The sequence below is a fragment of the Babylonia areolata genome, chromosome 14, assembly GCF_041734735.1.
Source record: "Babylonia areolata isolate BAREFJ2019XMU chromosome 14, ASM4173473v1, whole genome shotgun sequence".
In the NCBI taxonomy this organism is placed as follows: domain Eukaryota; kingdom Metazoa; phylum Mollusca; class Gastropoda; order Neogastropoda; family Buccinidae; genus Babylonia; species Babylonia areolata.
The window spans coordinates 24033557-24053556 of record NC_134889.1 but is presented as its reverse complement, the minus strand read 5'-3'; the positions used below and the strand labels follow the sequence as shown (position 1 = coordinate 24053556).

General features: G+C 47.8%; 1 protein-coding gene across 1 annotated transcript in view; it reads right to left on the bottom strand.

Annotated features, from left to right (window-relative positions):
* Positions 1-20000, bottom strand: part of LOC143289933 (protein lev-9-like) — a 299788-nt gene that overhangs the window by 229927 nt on the left and 49861 nt on the right. The window lies entirely within an intron of this gene.

Genomic DNA, 20000 nt, shown 5'->3' with positions numbered 1-20000 from the left:
TCTCCATCCTGCAATTTGTCAGGACTTGCAACAGATTGTTTCGTGGACAGCGGCTCGCAGACAAATCAGTCAGCTGGTGTGGGATAACACTGTTTCGTCATGATTAATTCTATAAGGGGGCGGGGGTTGGGTGTGGGGTGACGCCGTGGGTCCCTTCCGAATGTCAGCGATCATTGCTGCCCCAAGACTTGCCAACCGATTGTTTGGCTCGTGAACAATGGCCTCGCGGAAACAAATCTGGTGTGGTACGGATGTTGCGATTAGCATGCCAGACTCGACTATCATCAGATTAATAACCACCATGTTTCAAAGCACAGTGATAGTTCTACTGCACAACAATTCTAAACAAAACAAAGGGAGAGGGTAGGGGGTGGTGAGGGGGTGGGGGTGGGGGGGTGCTGGGCAGATCAGAAGTGTGGGAGAGAAAGGGGGAGAGGTAGTGAGAGAGAGAGAGAGAGAGGTAGTGAGAGAGAGAGAGAGAGGGAGAGAGAGAAAGGGAGAGAGGTAGAGAGAGAGGGAAAGGGAGACAGGTAGAGAGAGAGAGAGAGGGGGAGAGAGGTAGAGAGAGAGTGAAACACACACACACACACACACACACACACACACACACACACACACACACACACACACAGAGACAGAGACAGAGACACAGAGAGAGAGAGAGATACTGAGGAAGACAGACAGACAGGCAGACCCCAACCCCAGTAAATGTCAAGGCCATAGCAGACAGACACAAAGAGGAGTCTTTCCTTTCCTTTTCCTCTCTTCTACATTTTGTTCACACTTCCAGCGGGTTGTTTCGTGGAGGACTGACTTCCAGCGGGTTGTTTCGTGGAGGACTGACTTCCAACCTACTGTTTCGTGGAGGACTGACTTCCAGCGGGTTGTTTCGTGGAGGACTGACTTCCAACCTACTGTTTCGTGGAGGACTGACTTCCAACAGGTTGTTTCGTGGAGGACTGACTTCCAACCGACTGTTTCGTGGAGGACTGACTTTCAACCGACTGTTTCGTGGAGGACTGACTTCCAGCAGGTTGTTTCGTGGAGGACAGGACTTCCAACAGGTTGTTTCCTGGAGGACTGACTTCCAACCGACTGTTTCGTGGAGGACTGACTTCCAACCAGTTGTTTCGTGGAGGACTGACTTCCAACAGGTTGTTTCGTGGAGGACTGGCTTCCAGCGGGTTGTTTCGTGGAGGACTGACTTCCAGCGGGTTGTTTCGTGGAGGACTGACTTCCAACAGGTTGTTTCGTGGAGGACAGGACTTCCAACAGGTCGTTTCCTGGAGGACTGACTTCCAACCGACTGTTTCGTGGAGGACTGACTTCCAGCAGGTTGTTTCGTGGAGGACAGGACTTCCAACAGGTTGTTTCCTGGAGGACTGACTTCCAACCGACTGTTTCGTGGAGGACTGACTTCCAACCAGTTGTTTCGTGGAGGACTGACTTCCAACAGGTTGTTTCGTGGAGGACTGGCTTCCAGCGGGTTGTTTCGTGGAGGACTGACTTCCAGCGGGTTGTTTCGTGGAGGACTGACTTCCAACAGGTTGTTTCGTGGAGGACAGGACTTCCAACAGGTCGTTTCCTGGAGGACTGACTTCCAACCGACTGTTTCGTGGAGGACTGACTTCCAGCGGGTTGTTTCGTGGAGGACTGACTTCCAGCCTACTGTTTCGTGGAGGACAGGACTTCCAACAGGTTGTTTCGTGGAGGACTAACTTCCAACCTACTGTTTCGTGGAGGACTGACTTCCAACAGGTTGTTTCGTGGAGGACAGGACTTCCAGCGGGTTGTTTCGTGGAGGACTAACTTCCAACCTACTGTTTCGTGGAGGACTGACTTCCAACAGGTTGTTTCGTGGAGGACAGGACTTCCAACAGGTTGTTTCCTGGAGGACTGACTTCCAGCGGGTTGTTTCGTGGAGGACTGACTTCCAACCTACTGTTTCGTGGAGGACTGACTTCCAACAGGTTGTTTCGTGGAGGACAGGACTTCCAACAGGTTGTTTCCTGGAGGACTGACTTCCAGCGGGTTGTTTCGTGGAGGACTGACTTCCAACCTACTGTTTCGTGGAGGACTGACTTCCAACAGGTTGTTTCGTGGAGGACAGGACTTCCAACAGGTTGTTTCCTGGAGGACTGACTTCCAGCGGGTTGTTTCGTGGAGGACTGACTTCCAACAGGTTGTTTCCTGGAGGACTGACTTCCAACCGACTGTTTCGTGGAGGACTGACTTCCAGCGGGTTGTTTCGTGGAGGACTGACTTCCAACCGACTGTTTCGTGGATGACTGACTTCCAGCGGGTTGTTTCGTGGAGGACAGGACTTCCAACAGGTTGTTTCCTGGAGGACTGACTTCCAACCGACTGTTTCGTGGAGGACTGACTTCCAGCGGGTTGTTTCGTGGAGGACTGACTTCCAACCTACTGTTTCGTGGAGGACTGACTTCCAACAGGTTGTTTCGTGGAGGACTGACTTCCAACCGACTGTTTCGTGGAGGACTGACTTCCAACCGACTGTTTCGTGGAGGACTTACTTTCAACCGACTGTTTCGTGGAGGACTGACTTCCAACAGGTTGTTTCGTGGAGGACTGACTTCCAGCGGGTTGTTTCGTGGAGGACTGAGTTCCAACAGGTTGTTTCATGGAAGACTGACTTCCAACCAGTTGTTTCGTGGAGGACTGACTTCCAACCAGTTGTTTCGTGGAGGACTTGGGGGACTAACTTCCAACCGATTGTTTCGGGGAGCACTAACTTCCAGCGGGTTGCTTCGTGGAGGACTAACTTCCAGCGGATTGCTTCGTGGAGGACTAACTTCCAACCGACTGTTCCGTGGAAGACTAACTTCCAACCCACTGTTTCGTGGAGGATTGACTTCCAACCCTCTGTTTGGTGAACCCTCTGTTGTGTAGACAGCAACTTGCAGAGAAATCAGCCAGCTGGTGAAGGATAAGAATGATTCTTCCTGATTAATGGGTGTTTTTTTTCTCTCCTTTTTTTTTTTTTTTTTTTTTTTTTTCATTCTTTTCTTTTTAAGTGGGAGAGTGGAGGGGGACCGTGCACGCCCTTCAAACTGTCAACCATCTCTGCACGCCAAGACGCGTGACCCATTGTTCTGCGGACGGACGCCTGGCAGACAAAACCAGTTAACACTGTGTGTGTGGGGATAACTACAATTTTCTCCCCGATTATTTTTGCTTTGAGTGGGCCGAGGGCGCCCTTCGAAATGTCAACGACCTCTCCTGCCCATGCTTCTTGGTGAAGATGCTCATCTCGATCGAGGTAACTGCACGTCAGCGCAGCGATGGGAGGCAGCAAAAGCGCGAAATGGCCAAATTTAGCGCATAACGAAGCAACGGCGGCGTTGGATCGGCGCGCTGTAATTTGGCATGCCAGCCTCGATCATCATCACATCACATCAATATTCAATGTTTCGATGCACAGCCAAGGTTTTTAATGCACAATTTTGTTTTTTAAAAGAAAGAATTGAGGAGGATTTATGGGTTGGACAGACAGGGAGAAGAAACAGAAAAAGAGAAATAAAGAGAGAGACAGAGGGAGTGAGACAGAGATATATATATAGAGAGAGACAGACAGACAGACAGACAGAAAGAGACATAGAAACAGAGAGACAGAGGCAGAGGAAGTGAGAGAGAGAGAGAGGGAAAGACAGACAGACAGAGGGAGTGAGAGAGAGAGAAAGGAGGGAGGGAAGTGAGAGAAAGAGAGGCAGTAGTTGTAGCAGTAGTAATAGTAACGGTGGTGGTAGTAGTATTTTCATTCCATGTCATTTCACATGTGATATTAGATGTGTGTTTGTCTGTCTGTCTGTCTGTGTGCCTATGTAGGTGTGGATACGTGACTGTATGCATGTGTGTGTGTGTGTGTGTGCGTGCGTGCGTGCGTGCGTGCGTGTGTGTGTGTGTCCCTCACACACCATCACACACACACCATCACACACACACCACCACTCACACATAGAGGCAAAGATCCAGACAGACAGAAGCAAAAAGGTTGAGAGACAGACGGCAGACAGACAGACAGACAGACAGCAGACAGACAGACAACAGAGAGACAGACAGATACACGTGCAATACCCACCAACACCCACCCACCCACACACCCACACACACCAGCCGAGAAGCCCAGCAAATGACAGGACAATGGGAAACAGACACTGGGGGTGTCTTCCTCAGCCTCTTCCTCTTTCCCGCAATTTGTCAGGACTTGCAACCCATTGTTACGCCGACAGCGGCTCGCAGACAAATCAGTCAGCTGGTGCGGGAAAACACTGTTTCCTCCTGATTATTTTTTCGGGGGCGGAGGGTGGACAGCGGACGTCCTTCCAAATGTCAATGGTCTCTGCTATCCCAACACTTGCAACTGATTGTTTCGTGGACAACGTCTAGCGGACAAATATAGAGAGTGGCATTATTCTGATACATTTTTCTTCTCGATTAATTTTCGGAGGTGGGCTGGAAGGAGGGGTGGCGGTGACTTCCCTTGGAAATGTCAGCGATCTTCTCTACCATCTTTTTGGTTGGAGGTTGTTCATCTTGACCGAGACAACTGCACGTCAGCGATGATAGACTGGGAGACGCGCAAAGTGGCCACAATTCGCTGGTGATCAGGAAACAGCGGCTTTCGATAGCGCTTTTTTTTTCTTTTTCTTTTTTTTTTTTTTTTTTTTTTGTATTCTGACATGCCAGCTTCGACCATAATCACAACAATATTCATTTTTCAATGCACAGCCATGGTTTTAATGCACAAACATTTTTTTTTCCTATAGAGAATAGAGACTGAGCGGTTGGACAGATGGGGAGGGAAAATAGAGAGAAGGGGAGAGAATTTGAAGGAGGGTGTGAGAGAGAGAGAAAGGCAGTGGTTGTGTCATATGTGGCAGTAACGTTAGAAGTAGAAGCTTCATTTCACTTCTTTTCACATGCGATATGAGATGTGTGTTTGTGCATTGTGTGTGTGCATGTGTGCGTGTGCGCGTATACGTGATTGTATGCATGCGTTTTGTGTATGCGTATTTGCGTGTCACACACACACACACACACACACACACACACACACACACACACACACACACACACACACACACACACACAAATAAAAAAGTAAACATGCTGGCAAAGTTACAAAAAGACAGCAAGAGACAGACAGACAGACAGAAATACACGTGCAACACAGCGCACAACCACACACTCTCCAGCCAGGTTCCCCAGCAAATGACAGGCCAATAGCAAACAGCCACCAGGCTTGCCTTTCTGTTTCTCTCTACCTGCAAAATTTCCCCCTCCTCTTCCCTTTTTTTCCGATTCTTGCAATTTGTAATTAATTTTTGTAAGTTTTGTTAGCTTGTCAGCATTTCACTTAATCCAGATCGCTGGATCTGTGTGTTTAGCGCGCGAGCGTGTATGTGGGTGTGTATATGCGCGCGTGCATGTGTTTGAGGGAGGGGAGAGGAGAGAGAGAGAGAGCTTGCAAGTCACATGCGCACTGATATATTATTCACACTATTTGATTCATTATGTAATATTTTTGTTAGTGGCCCACTCCTTTATTATGGGCCGGAGGCCTAACAAATAAACCACTGTCTTGTCTTGTCTTGTCTACCTGCAAAATTTGTCAGGACCTTCAATCATTCGTTTCCTGGACAGCAACTCGCTGACAAATCAGTCAGCTGGTGTGGGACAACACTGTTACTGTGGAGTGATGGCCTAGAGGTAACGCGTCCGCCTAGGAAGCGAGAGAATCTGAGTGCGCTGGTTCGAATCACGGCTCGGCCGCCGATATTTTCTCCCCCTCCACTAGACCTTGAGTGGCGGTCTGGACGCTAGTCTATCGGATGAGACGATAAACCGAGGTCCCGTGTGCAGCATGCACTTAGCGCACGTAAAAGAACCCACGGCAACAAAAGGGTTGTTCCTGGCAAAATTCTGTAGAAAAATCCACTTGGATAGGAAAAACAAATCAAACTGCACGCAGGAAAAAATACCAAAAAAAAAAATGGGTGGCGCTGTAGTGTAGCGACGCGCTCTCCCCGGGGAGAGCAGCCCAAATTTCACACAGAGAAATATGTTGTGATAAAAAGAAATACAAATACAAATACTGCTTCTTTCCTTTACACTATTTCTACACGATTAATTCTTTTGCCCCTTGTGTTCCCTTCGAAATGTCAACGATTCTGCTATCCAAGACTTGTAACTGACTGTTGAGTTAGTGGACAACAGTTTGCAGAAAAAAATCAGTTAGCTCATTTGCGATGACACCATTTCTTAACGATAAATCCTATGAGGTCGTGGATGCCCTTCGAAATGTCAACGATCTCTACTATCCAAGACTTGTAACTGATTGTTTAGTTTGTGGACAACAGCTTGCAGACAAATCAGTTAGCTCATTTGCGATGACACCATTTCTTCACGACTAATTCTATGAGGTCGTGGATGCCCTTCCAAATGTCAACGGTCTCTGCTATCCAAGACTTGAAACTGATTGTTTAGTGGACAATAACTTGCTGACAAATCACTTTGCTCATTTGCAATAGCACCATTTCTTCACGATTAATTCTTTTAGATCGTGGATGCCCTTCGAAATGTCAACGGTCTCACGTGCCATCCTTTTGGTTCAACTTGATCGAGACAACTGCACATCAGCAGGAAAAGGAAAGGTAAAAGATGTGCAAAATGGCCAAAGTTTCGCTTAACCCTTTCACCGCCAGTCAGTTTGGAGTACAAAATTCCCTTGTGGTATAAACACAAAAAAAGACGGTGGCTAAGAATAGCTGGGGATTCTCCCTGCTATGTATAGAAAATATGGCCTATCCTACCACCGAACATTAAGAGCAGTAGGTTCACGGATAACAGACCAATGAATTGTCACCTTTCAGTGACATGGGTCCTCTACCACGCCTGTGCATAAAAAAACGAGCTTGGCGGTGAAAGGGTTAAGCGGGCAGCAGCGGCATTAGATCATCGAGCTGCAATTAAACATGCAAGCCTCGACGATCATCACATCAATATTCATGTTTCAGTGAACAGCCATGACTTTATTGCACAATCTTTCTCACGCAGAGAGATGGAAAAGAAAGACAGAGACAGAGACACAGAGAGAGAGAGAGAGAGAGAGAGAGACAGAGAGAGAGAGAGAGAGAGAGTGTGTGTGTGTGTGTGTGTGTGTGTGTGTGTGTGTGTGTGGACAGACAGACAGACAGACAGACTGAGAGTAGCATCTTATTTTGTCATGCTGATAACAGCATTTGGAACTGCTGGTTTTTGAAGATTTATCTGAAATCTTGCATCCAAAAGACCATTTACAAATAAAAACATATCAATGAGAGCTCGTCTTCAGAGATAATACGACACATTTCACGAATTCAAAACTAAACAGAACAAAACTATTTTTCGCAGAATACAGAACGGATGATACATGTTTTTGCGTCATGTTCACAAGCAAGATATGTTACGTCAGTTTTGTGCTAAAGTCCACTTGTAACCTCAATGAACATGATAACAGCAGCAGCATCAGTAGTGGTATTAACTGCGTTCAAAGCGAGTATTTCCACCCATCTCCCTCCCAGAAACCCATCCCCAATACTGCACCCTCACAACCAGTTCCACCTCACTACTCACACCCCCCCCCCCCCCCCCCCACGCCCCCTTCTCTCTCTCTCTCTCTCTCTCTCTCTCTCTCTCTCTCTCTTTCTAAATAACGTGACTATTACTGTTGAAGGTTACTAACACTGGTAGAGATCATCGAAGTGATATATATATATATATATATATAGAGAGAGAGAGAGAGAGAGAGAGAGAGAGAGAGAGAGAGACAGACAGACAGACAGACACAGACAGACAGATACTTGGACACTGGCACAGCAAATTCATTGCTACTGTACTGCTTCTCAGTCACTGATCTAATGACCCACCGGACAACAGAATGTTTGACTGGCGTCGATAATTGATGCACTCAGCGACAGTTTCAGTAGCTCAAAGAGGCGTCACTGCGTTCGGACAAATCCATACACGCTACACCACATCTGCCAAGCAGATAGATGCCTGACCAGCAGCGTAACCCAACGCGCTTAGTCAGGCCTTGAGAGAAAAAAAAAAGGGGGTGCTCAGCGACAACAGACAGAGACCGCGACATGATATACATTACTGTTTCCCGCGAACGATTTTTTTTTTTTTTTTCTTTTTTTTTTAATGCCCATAAAGCGCTGGTTCGAATCACGGCTCAGCCGCCGATATTTTCTCCCCCTCCACTAGACCTTGAGTGGTGGTCTGGACGCTAGTCATTCGGATGAGACGATAAACCGAGGTCCCGTGTGCAGCATGCACTTAGTGCACGTAAAAGAACCCACGGCAACAAAAGGGTTGTTCCTGGCAAAATTCTGTAGAAAAATCCACGTACTTCGATGCACGCAGGAAAAAATACAAAAAAATGGGTGGCGCTGTAGTGTAGCGACGCGTTCTCCCTGGGGAGAGCAGCCCGAATTTCACACAGAGAAATCTGTTGTGATACAAAAGAAATACAAATACAAATACAAAGTGCGTCTGTCATTAAAGGATGCGACGGGCGCGACAGCCGAGTGGTCATAGTGTTGGACTTTCAAACCGAGGGTCCCGGGTTCGATTCCCGCTCACGGCGCCTGGTGGGTAAAAGGGTGGAGACTTTTCTGATCTCCCAGGTCAACAAATGTGCAGGCCTTCTAGTGCCTGAAGCCCGCTTCGCGTGTATACGCACGCAGATCAAACACGCACGTTAAGTGTCATGTCAGCATTCGGCATTCCCCCGATCCCCCTTCTGAAAACGGAGTATGACTGTCTACATGGCGGTGATAAAAACAGTCATACACGTAAAAGCCCACCCACTCGTGTATGCGTGTAAAATTAATGTGGAAGTCTCAGCCCACGATGAAGAGGATGATGATTACAGGACAAAAAATGTGAAATTCTACTTTAGAAATGCATCATGCGGAGTGATGGCCTGGAGGTAACGCATCCGCCTAGGAAGCGAGACAATCTGAGCACACTGGTTCGAATCACACAGTGGCCAGTATTTTCTGCCCCTCCACTTGATCTTGAGTGGTGGTCTGGACGCTAATGATTGAGACAACAAACCGAGGTCCCGTGTGCAGCATGCACTTAGCGCACGTTAAAGAACCAACGGCAACAAAATGATAGTCCCTGGCAAAATTATGTAAAAAACAAAATCCACTTCGATAGGAAAACAGATAGAATTCCATGCAGAAAAAATACAAAAAAGAGAAAGAAAAAAAAGGGGGTGGCCCTTTCAATGTAACGACGCACTCTCCCTGGGGAAAGCAGCCCGAATTTCACACAGAGAAATCTGTTGTGACAAAAAATAGTAATACAACACAACACAACACTGACTGCATCACTTGTAAAAAGAACAATATACGTCCGGGCTTTGCTTTTTTGTTATTGAGTCCCATTTCACAGTTGAACACTTGTCAGGTCTCAACAACACGTCAACCAAAAATCAAAATATTCCTAAACCGTCAATCAAAACAACGTAAAAAAAGACCAGTTCAACTGCAACCACGTCACGTTCAGTTCATGGAAAATGCAAATTTATTTGAAATAGTATCTTTTTTTAATGGCTGAAAGTCAAAGGACCGACCTGAAACAACCCGGGGACACCCCCCCCCCCCCTGTCACCACCACCCTCTCCCCACCCCTCCCTCACTCCCCCTTGTGACGTATGCTTTTGTTGTTGTTATTTGTTTTGTTTTTGTTGTTTTGTTTGTTGGTGTTTTGGGGGGTCCAACGTCAAGTCGGTCCTACTGTATGAAGCGGAGACATGGAGGACAACAAAGACCACCATCAAGAAAGTGCAGACCTTCATCAACAGCTGCCTGAGAAGAATTCTCCAGATCCACTGGCCCGACACCATCAGCAACGCAGACCTGTGGCAACGTACCAACCAGCTGCCAGCCGAGGATGAAATCCGGCGCAGGAAATGGGGATGGATCGGGCACACCCTGAGGAAGCCAGCCAGCAACATCACAAGGCAGGCACTATCATGGAACCCCCAAGGAAAACGAAAAAGAGGAAGGCCACGAAACACCTGGCGACCTGACCTTGAGGCAGAAACCAAGAGGATGGGATATACCTGGAGACAGCTGGAGAGAATAGCCCAGGACAGAGGACTCTGGCGGACTGTTGTCGGCGGCCTATGCTCCAGGGGGAGTGATGGGCCTAAGTAAGTAAGTAGTTTTGGGGGGTGTCTATTTTTCCCACATATTACTATCATATTTATGACTTTATCATTTAGTACTATGCAGTGTAGACTCTGTTTGTGGCAAGGACTGAATCAAAATTTTAAAAAGTAAAAAAAGAAAAAACAAAACATCAGTACTTATAAGATATCGGAAATAAAGAATTTTGTCTAATCTTGGATGCAGTTCGCAAGAATTCGTCTGTTAGGAGCACTGAGCGCACTGGTTTAGGACTTAAGGTCAAGTTGTCTGTTAGGGAAAAACAATTGCCCTTCTTTGTGAAGCTGAACCACTGCTCTAAAATTAGGTAGATAGTGCATGCTTTTTTTTTTGCTTTTTTTTTATTTTCTTTTTTTTTTTAATTTTTTTTTAGCCCCTTTGCTAAGTGAAGCCAGCGGAAGTATTCAATCAGCCATTTTGCTACTCGTGCCAGTACAGCGCGAAGCGGTAACTTCATATATGTAGCCGAGTGCTCATCTGGCTGCAATGACTGCTTCACGGCAAGCTTTCACTTGATCGCGGCGTTAGTTGAGCTGACATTCCTGTGTGTGTCTCCACTGCAAGTTTGCGCTACATATAACTGCACTGTTTTCCTGTAATAACTTTGGTAAATAAACCATTGGCAGATATCAGTCAAGACACAACATGTGGCATGTCGTAGGGGCAAGCATTACACGATTTCATCGAAGCTACACGGTTACAGTTCAGAAACCACCACCAGTTAGCAGACGACTTCTCAACAGACTGACAGCCGGATACGAGCCTCAGTATGGCGTCCAGTTGGCTTCAGCTTTCCTGGCCAATGAGCTATGAATCTATTTTTAGACCAGTGAGCTGAACACCCAGTGGCCTTACGCATACGTATGCCCAGCAGAGGGAGTGGATGGCTCCAATTGAAGCAGACTTTCTTGGGAGTCATTTTCTTCCGTGTTTTCTCCGCCAGTGATGATTGTACTGGGTGTGGTGACGACCTTTGTGGTACTAATTATGTGATGTGTGTGTGTGTGTGTGTGTGTGTGTGTGTGTGTGTGTGTGTGTGTGTGTGTCTGTGTGTGTCTGAGTGTGTTACAGAGACAGAGAGAGACTGAGAAAGAGACAGACAAAGAGAGAGAAAGAGTGAGTGTGTGTGTGTCCGTGTGTGTGTGTGTGTCTGTGTGTCTGTGTCTATGTCTGTATGAGTACGTGTTCGAGCGCGCGTGCGTGTGCATACGCGTACTTATAATGGACAAAACAACACACACACACACACACACACACACACACACACACACACACACACACACACACACACACACACACAAACACACACATGATCGTTCAATATTACTTAAAGACTTCAATTAAGCCGTGACAAAACCAAAGCCAATAATTTAGACAATTCAGTCGGAAGAAAGTGGCTTGCTGATACACGGAAAAACAGAGGAGAAGATAAATACTCGTTCCACAGCAAGTAATAACAACAACAAAACAAAACAAAAAAACCAAAAACAAACAAACAAAAAAGCCGACTTCGAACCACAACAAAGTCATTTAGCCTTGAGAACGACGGAACCCCAGACTCCAAGTGCCTGGAATGTGGTGAAACCTTTTCTTCTTCTTCTTTTTCTCTGTCCCTTGCTGTGGAAAAGTCATGGCCTGGCATGCGGAAGACGGTGGACAGGTCTCAAGGTGAGAGAGAGAGAGAGAGAGAGAGAGAGAGAGAGAGAGATCGCACGTACGTGCGATTCGAGCTGGGCGGGCGGGGCGGGGCGGGCCGGACATGGAGTATTAGTTGTCGCCCTTCCCCCCCACTGGAAGCTGGGTGTCTTACGCAGTTCCGCGGGATTTTTTTTTTTTTTAAAGCTCTGTTCTGAACAGTGCACGAAGAGGGTAACTAAAGTCTAGTCGGAACGAGAGAAAGAAAGAAAGGTAGGGATTGGGGAGTGAACAGATGAGTATGGGTGTGTGAACGTGCATGTGATGAATTGTAATTGTAGTTGTTGTTGCGAGTGTGTGTGTGTGTGTGTGTGTGTGTGTGTGTGTGTGTGTGTGTGTGTGTGTGTGTGTGTTTGAATTAATACACGCCAGTATCACACACACACACACACACACACACACACACACACACACACACACACACACACACACACACACACACACACACACACACACAAAAGAAAAGTACGGCGCAACCTATACAAACAAAACAACTCTCACAGAATTGTTCTGAAACACAAAACTAAAGCATCACCAACGTCATAAACCTTTTTGATTAACCCGAAGAGGTCGCTAGAATCTAAAGAAACAACCGGGGACACGAACTCGGGACCACAAACAGAACAAACAACCTGGAGGAAGCAGAAGTACCTCCTGCTGGCCGGGGGTCTGTCTCTCGGTGTGTGGCGAAAAAAAAAAAAAATTAAAAAAAAAAACCATCGGAAGAACAAGCGGTAATGTTACGTTCGCGAGCATCCCTCCTCCTCCATTAAGGAAGTCAGTTGTTGCCCCTTACCCCCCCCCCCCCCACCCCACCCCCGCCCCCCCTCTCCCTCCCTCCCTCCAGGGGACCACAGGGAGAGAGAGAGAGAGGGTGGGGGGTTGGGGTGCTGGAAAGCAGCGGCGGAAAGAAAAAAAACATTCCCCCCCCCCCCACACACACCCAACCCCCCACGTCAACTGCATCCCCCCCCCCTCCCCCCCTGTCAACCACCACCACTCTACTACACCCTAATCGAATTGCCTAAAATGGAAACCGCGTCGGAGACAAGACGACGTCCCGGAAAAAAAAAAAAAAGACGACAAAAAAAAAAAACCCCAAAAAACTCAAAAAACCACCTACACACAGCCCCCAGCAGATAGCGCGTATCGACCAATGGACATAAGGCCTTAAGTGGCCGTTTCCCCAGAAGGTCCCGTCGCCCTTTCCAACCATTACCTGCTACTTCTGCTGGGACAACTCCGCCTGTGGAAATCTCTGTTTTTATACTCAATTTACTTAAAAGCAAAAGGACCCGCCACCCCATCCCCCCCCCCAACCCCCACCCCCACCCCAAGCGGAAATGCGTGCGGCAAACGGAAACGCCATATGGAAATTATGGATGTGGACGTACCTAGTACTGTAACCTACATTTTCCCCCTCCCTCTTCCCAGACGTTTGCGATAAGCCGGTGAAATCAGACATTCAGTACCGGGAGCTGCCAGCATGCCAGATCGCCCGCTTTTATATTTACGTGCACCGGTGTGCTCTGAACGTGCATTAATACCGCTTATCTCCCCCCCTGCTGCTTGGTGAATGCTTGCAGTGCGCGTGCTGGGGGCTGTCCCAGACTGCCATTTTCCAAGGGACAGCACGGCGGTATGGGGGATGTCACGCAACCGTTTGTACAAGGAATGAAATAGGAGACAGGGAGAGAGAGGGGTTGAGAGGGAGGGAGAGAGAGAGGGGGCGGAGACAGAGAGATAGGGAGACAGAGAGAGGGAGAGTGACAGGGAGAGAGAAGGGGAGAGACAGAGAGAGAGGGAGAGAGACAGAAGGAGACACAGAGAGAGAGGGAGAGAGACACAGAGAGAGGGGGAGACAGACACAGAGAGAGGGAGAGAGAGAGAAAGAGGGTGAGAGACAGAGGGAGAGAGAGACGGAGACAGACACAGAGAGAGGGAGACAGAGAGAGGGAGAGTGACAGGGAGAGAGAAGGGGAGAGACAGAGAGAGAGGGAGAGAGACAGAGAGAGAGGGGGAGAGAGACACAGAGAGAGGGAGAGACAGACACAGAGAGAGGGAGAGAGAGAAAGAGGGTGAGAGACAGAGGGAGAGAGAGACGGAGACAGACAGACAGACAGAGAGGCAGAAACAGATAGACTGACAGACAGGCAGAGACAAAGAGAGACAGACAAGCAGAGACAGATAGGTTGACAGACAGAGATCGAGACATCAGAGACAGATAGACTGACAGACACACAGACTGAGACATAGAGTGACAGACAAGCAGAGACAGACAGACAGACAGAGATCGAGACAGGAAACAAGCACCATTGTAACCGAATAAATAAAAGAGAGAGAGAGAGAGCCCCAGACATAGCAAAGAAGGATGCAACAATACATTTTTTGACTCGCGTGGACGTTTCTTCTGATTGGTTGAAATCCAGGTTAATCTCCTACGTTCTCTCTCTCTCTCTCTCTCTCTCTCTCTCTCTCTCTCTCACACACACACACACACACACACACACACACACGGCATTCTGACCTTATTGCAGTCACCTTGACGATGACGTGAAGGTTTTTACGTCTTGTCTTGTCATTCGGGTCATTCCGTCATCTGATTTGGCCAGTTACTTTGCAACATCACCTTGTTTCTTTTTCGCCTGCTTTTCATTTTGACAGTTCTTCAGTTAACTCTTTCCATACGAACGGCGAAAGAGACGACGTTAACAGCGTTTCACCCCAATTACCATCATCAAAATATTGCAAGCGGAAGGCTCTTATACTGAAGACGTGAATGTTGACAAAGAATACCACAATTCTGATGACGGAAGCTAAAGGTTGGGTCATTCAGACACCCACTGGACATCCGCGGGGTCTGTGTAGAGGAGAAGAGAGGACTGGCCGTACTGAGTAAGTTAAAGGAAAAAAACAACAAAGCAAAACAAAACAAAAAATAGGGGGCTGGCGGATTTCGTTTTATGGTAAAAAAACCCAAAACAGAAAACCTTTATTATCTCATAAACAGAAAATACACCATATGCCACTGATTAAACGCGGATAATTAATCGACACAAAAACATTAAACACGACTTTAAAGAAGCTACTTAAAAAAGAAATGCGAATGCGTAAAAACATTGCACGTATTTCATTTTATGACGTTAACATTATCCATCCTTCATCCCGACTCTAAAAATGAACTGAAAAGACTACGTCAGCTTCTTCTGAACAACTATGCTGATTTTGACATTAAAGGGGTGAATTTTAGCTTCATCTTGCTTTTCGAGGGTCAAGACGGACTGATTCGGTGTTTTCCAGTGATCAGGGTGGGACTCAAGATGGACTGATTCAGTGTTTTCCAGTGATCATGGTGGGGGTCAAGATGGATTGATTCAGTGTTTTCCAGTGATCATAGCTGGACTGATTCAGTGTTTTCCAGTGATCATGGTGGGGGTCAAGATGGACTGATTCAGTGTTTTCCAGTGATCATGGTGGGGGTCAAGATGGACTGATTCAGTGTTTTCCAGTGATTAGGGTGGGACTCAAGATGGACTGATTCAGTGTTTTCCAGTGATTATAGTTGGGGGTCAAGATGGACTGATTCAGTGTTTTCCAGTGATCATAGTTGGGGGTCAAGATGGACTGATTCAGTGTTTTCCAGTGATCAGGGTGGGACTCAAGATGGACTGATTCAGTGTTTTCCAGTGAACATAGTTGGGGGTCAAGATGGACTGATTCAGTGTTTTCCAGTGATCATGGTGGGGGTCAAGATGGACTGATTCAGTGTTTTCCAGTGAACATAGTTGGGGGTCAAGATGGACTGATTCAGTGTTTTCCAGTCAACATAGTTGGGGGTCAAGATGGACTGATTCAGTGTTTTCCAGTCAACATAGTTGGGGGTCAAGATGGACTGATTCAGTGTTTTCCAGTCAACATAGTTGGGGGTCAAGATGGACTCATTCAGTGTTTTCCAGTGATCAGGGTGGGACTCAAGATGGACTGATTGTGTTTTCCAGTGATCATAGTTGGGGGTCAAGACGGACTGATTCAGTGTTTTCCAGTGATCGTAGTTGGGGGTCAAGATGGACTGATTCAGTGTTTTTCGGTGATCGAGGTTCCAAGTCCCCTTTCAGCATATTCTGTGTCCTTGGAAATGCACTTTACTCCGATTTTCCTCATTCTACCCAGGTGTGAATGGGTGTACCTGACTTCGGTCGGGGAAGCTTAAAGCGGCGGAAGGAGAAGATTGGGCCCCGCCTTCCAATGCCCAGCCCTGGACACAGTGGGTATATGAATTCACCGCCTTCCTATGCCGAGCCCCAGACACAGTGGATTTGAATTCACTGCCTTACTATGCCCAGCCCTGGACACAGTGGGTGTGAATTCACTGCCTTCCTATGCCCAGCCCTGGACACAGTGGATGTGAATTCACTACCTTCCTATGCCCAGCCCTGGACACAGTGGGTATGAATTCACTGCCTTCCCATGCCAAGCCCCGGACACAGTGGATTTGAATTCACTGCCTTCCTATGCCCAGCCCTGGACACAGTGGGTGTGAATTCACTGCCTTCCTATGCTGAGCCCCAGACACAGTGGGTATGAATTCACTGCCTTCCTATGCCCAGCCCTGGACACAGTGGGTGTGAATTCACTGCCTTCCTATGCCCAGCCCTGGACACAGTGGATGTGAATTCACTACCTTCCTATGCCCAGCCCCAGACACAGTGGGTATGAATTCACTGCCTTCCCATGCCAAGCCCCGGACACAGTGGATTTGAATTCACTACCTTCCTATGCCCAGCCCTGGACACAGTGGATGTGAATTCACTGCCTTCCTATGCCCAACCCTGGACACAGTGGGTGTGAATTCACTGCCTTCTTATGCTGAGCCCTGGACACAGTGGACATGAATATTCACTGCCTTCCCATGCCGAGCCCTAGACACAGTGGATATGAATTCACTGCCTTCCTGTGCCGAGCCCTAGACACAGTGGGTATGAATTCACCGCCTTCCCATGCCAAGCCCCAGACACAGTGGGTATGAATTCACTGCCTTCCTATGCCAAGCCCCAGACACAGTGGATGTATGAATTCACCGCCTTCCTATGCCGAGCCCCAGACACAGTGGGTATGAATTCACTGCCCCGGTGGCCGTTAAAAGACCGTTCGCCATCTCCTTCAACAAAATCTAGTAATCGGAGCAAGACCGAACGCCCCTCTGGAGCTGAAACCATGGAACGTTGACAGAAACCTGATCCTCTGAGACTGTTCAGAAAACGGGTCGGCCGTCACCCAAAACATCAGCTGCTAAGACAAAGCGGGAGGTTCATTTCCGCCAGGACCCCTTGACCCGAATCTCACCATGCATAATAGATCAGCGGAGAAAATAGCCAGCTTGTCAGAAATCCTCAAGAGGAGAAGGTATCCACTGCTAACGAAATTGGGGGGACTTACCATCAGCAATTGAATAACCAACCCCGCCCCCCTACCCCCACCCCACCCCCCCTCCAGGGTTAACATAAAATTATGTGCAGACCGCCAGTGCCTGAACCCCCTTCAATGGTGTATACTGCAAGCAGGAGATCAAATACGCACGTTAAAGATCCTGTAATCCATGTCAGTGTTCGGTGGGTTATGGAAACAAGAACATGCCCAGCATGCACACCCCCGAAAACGGAGTATGGCTGCCTACATGGCGGGGTAAAAACGGTCATACACGTAAAAGCCCACTGGTATATGAGTAAACATGGGAGTTGCAACCCATGAACGAAGAAGAAGAACAACAACAACAAGGAAGAAGAAGAACAACAAGAAGAAGAAATGGAGAACGGTACAGCTCGGGTCAGTCAGGTCACCACCACATGACCAGCACCAGACACGTGACAACAGGGATGATTCTGTGTCACCACCACATGACCAGCACCAGACACGTGACAACAGGGATGATTCTCTGTCACCACCACATGGCCAGCACCAGACACGTGACAACAGGGATGATTCTGTGTCACCACCACATGGCCGGCACCAGACACGTGACAACAGGGATGATTCTCTGTCACCACCACATGGCCAGCACCAGGTACGTGACAACAGGGATGATTCTCTGTCACCACCACATGGCCAGCACCAGGTACGTGACAACAGGGATGATTCTGTGTCACCACCACATGGCCAGCACCAGGTACGTGACAACAGGGATGATTCTGTGTCACCATCACATGGCCAGCACAAGACACGTGACAACAGGGATGATTCTCTGTCACCACCACATGGCCAGCACCGGGTACGTGACAACAGGGATGATTCTCTGTCACCACCACATGGCCAGCACCAGACACGTGACAACAGGGATGATTCTGTGTCACCACCACATGGCCAGCACCAGACACGTGACAACAGGGATGATTCTCTGTCACCACCACATGGCCAGCACCAGGTACGTGACAACAGGGATGATTCTCTGTTACCACCGCATGGCCAGCACCAGCTACGTGACAACAGGGATGATTCTGTGTCACCACCACATGGCCAGCACCAGACACGTGACAACAGGGATGATTCTCTGTCACCACCACATGGCCAGCACCAGGTACGTGACAACAGGGATGATTCTGTGTCACCACCACATGGCCAGCACCAGGTACGTGACAACAGGGATGATTCTCTGTCACCACCACATGGTCAATCATCATTGGTAAAATGCTTTCACGTCCGAGTGCATGCATGTGCCATTATAGATGTGCTCTCTCTCTCTCTCTCTCTCTCTCTCTCTCTCTCTCTCTCTCTCTCTCTCTATCTCGAGAGAGATAAGGACACACAGAGAGAGACAAACAGAGAGAAAGAGAGAGAATGAATATTTTTGCACGTTACAATTATGTTCAAATACGATTCTTTTTTTTTTATTTTTTATAAGTCGCTCCATTCCAGTCGCTGACAGGTCCTTGCCATCACCGCCTCTTCCATCTCCACACACAATCCTGTTTGTTCACACCGAGACTTCCTTACCAAGCCTGAAAGGCCATCTACAAATCCGATCAGCAGACAGAAACACGAACATCTGCCATCAAAGACACAGCAGGGCAGTAGAAAAAAAACAACAAAAAAACAAACTCGTTCTGTTATGTCGGTTCTCTTATCCACTGGTGCTCTGTCAACTCCTTCCTTTCTCTGATTCATTATGCATGGAGGCAGTCGGAGGCGGAAATTAATCCCCTCGTCTCTCTGTCAGGTAAAAACGTTTAATGGCGATCGACGTGCTTCACGTGCCGCTCAGACAGAACCCATTTTTGTTGACCCTGTGTGAGAGGCAGTGTGTGTGTGTGTGTGTGTGTGTGTGTGTTCATTTTAGGCTGCTCATTTATTTATACCCACAGTAGGCTCTCTAGGCCCTGACAAACGCGTTGTATTTATGCGTAGGTCATGTGTCTGCATTTCTTTGGTTTTGAAGCATATGTGTACATCACGAACACTCAGACCCACAAGAAGATCACCCAGGCCACTGAACCCCACGATGAACTCCTGTCATCATGAGGAGGACGTTAACTCTCTCCATACGAACGGCGAAAGAGACGACGTTAACCGCGTTTCACCCCAATTACCATCATCAAAATATTGCAAGCGGAAGGCTCTTATACTGAAGAGGTGAATGTTGACAAAGAATACCACAATTCTGACGACGGAAGCTAAAGGTTGGGTCATTCAGACACCCACTGGACATCCGAGGGGTCTGTGTAGAGGAGAAGAGAGGACTGGCCGTACTGAGTGAGTTAAAAGGTACGGACACGTCACAAGATCCGACGGGCTCGCAAAGACTATTCTGCAGGGCACCGTACCAGGCAGTAGGAAGAGAGAGAGAGAGAGAGAACGCAAGAACGCAAGAATTTTATTGTATAGGCCATATGACCCGTTACAACAGATCGTGCCGACAATGACAGAGTGAACCTTTGTTATAGTAGACTATGAACATTAAAAAAAGAAAAAAAAAGAGCATTAACGACGTCGGTTTGCATAATAAATGTATCTTCCAAGGTCATGAAGGCAATGCTTGTCTTGCATCAAATGCTGAAACCTAGTCATCGA